The 1,328-nt window shown below is 50.1% G+C and overlaps 2 non-coding genes across 2 annotated transcripts; both read right to left on the bottom strand.

Annotated features, from left to right (window-relative positions):
- Positions 1–332: 332 nt before the first annotated feature.
- Positions 333–561, bottom strand: Tc00.1047053401131.20 (the record flags this gene model as incomplete). Its single annotated transcript, XR_008253932.1, has 1 exon — positions 333–561. It is a non-coding gene; the product is annotated as a ribosomal RNA small subunit, 5' & 3' partial (ribosomal RNA).
- A 562-nt stretch (positions 562–1,123) lies between these two features.
- On the bottom strand, positions 1,124–1,225 carry Tc00.1047053401131.10 (the record flags this gene model as incomplete). The annotated part of the gene is made up of 1 exon (XR_008253931.1): positions 1,124–1,225. It is a non-coding gene; the product is annotated as a ribosomal RNA small subunit, 5' & 3' partial (ribosomal RNA).
- Positions 1,226–1,328: the final 103 nt, after the last annotated feature.

Here is a 1,328-nt window from a genome sequence, read left to right as displayed (position 1 = left end):
CACTTACCAGGAATTCCTCGTTCACGGGGAATAATTGCAAGCCCCGATCCCAGTCACGACGGTGATGAAACAGTTTGCCCAACCCTTTCGGGCCAGGTTTCCAGACTCGCTGGCACCGTCATTGTAGCGCACGTGTGGCCCCGGACATCTAAGGGCATCACAGACCTGTTATTGCTCAATTTCGTGCGACTTAAGTGTGCCGCTTGTCCCTCTAAGAAGTAAAAACTGGCACCGCACCCGCCGGATCACGACCACACTACTCCATAAAGAAGCAATAGAAGCCGCGCCCTAAACGAGCACAGAGGACCAGTCTACTATTTAGCAGGTTAAAGTCTCGTTCGTTATCGGAATTAACCAGACAAATCGCTCCACCAACTAAGAACGGCCATGCACCACCACCCACCGAATCAAGAAAGAGCTATCAATCTGTCAATCCTCACAGTGTCCGGGCCGGGTGAGTTTTCCCGTGTTGAGTCGAATTAAACCGCAGGCTCCACTCCTGGTGGTGCCCTTCCGTCAATTCCTTTAAGTTTCAGCTTTGCAACCATACTCCCCCCGGAGCCCAAAGACTTAAAGGTTTCCCGGGGACTGCCCGCGATGTCAATTATAGAACCAACGCGGATCGTCAGTTGGCATCGTTTATGGTCAGAACTACGACGGTATCTGATCGTCTTCGAAACTCTGACTTTCGCTCCTGATCAATGAAAACATTCTTGGCAAATGCTTTCGCTGTAGTTTGTCTGGCGGCGATCCCAGAATTTCACCTCTAACACCGCCATACAAATGCCCCCGTCTGTCCCTCTTAACCATTACTTCGGATCCGAAAACCAACAAAATAGAACCGAAGTCCTATTTCATTATTCCATGCAAGAATTTTCAGGCACATAGGCCTGCTTTGAGCACTCAAATTTGTTCAAAGTAAAGATGCCGTCCGCTCCCGACACCCGTTTAAAGGCATCCGGAAGCATGCCGACAGGTCAACAAGACGAACTCGTCAACCCACCAGCACCCGTTTAACACAGACACGGCTGAAAGGCTGCACAGCCACTACACCGAGCTGAACACTGGTCCTGATCGTAACCAAAACCGTGAACAAGCAACGGCATGCGACCGCACGACCCAGATTCAACTACGAGCTTTTTAACTGCAGCAACTTTAATATACGCTTTTGGAGCTGGAGTTACCGCGGCTGCTGGCACCAGACTTGCCCTCCAATTGGTCCTCGTTAAAGGATTTAAATTGTACTCATTCGAATTACGGAGCCTCAATTGAGTCCCGTATACGTATTTTTCGTCACTACCTCCCCGTGCCGGGAGTGGGTAATTTTC

The sequence above is a fragment of the Trypanosoma cruzi genome (genome assembly GCF_000209065.1).
Source record: "Trypanosoma cruzi strain CL Brener chromosome Unknown tcruzi_1047053401131, whole genome shotgun sequence".
Taxonomy (NCBI): Eukaryota; Euglenozoa; class Kinetoplastea; order Trypanosomatida; family Trypanosomatidae; genus Trypanosoma; species Trypanosoma cruzi.
The sequence above is the reverse complement of the archived record's forward strand: the minus strand, read 5'-3'. Positions and strand labels throughout refer to the sequence as shown.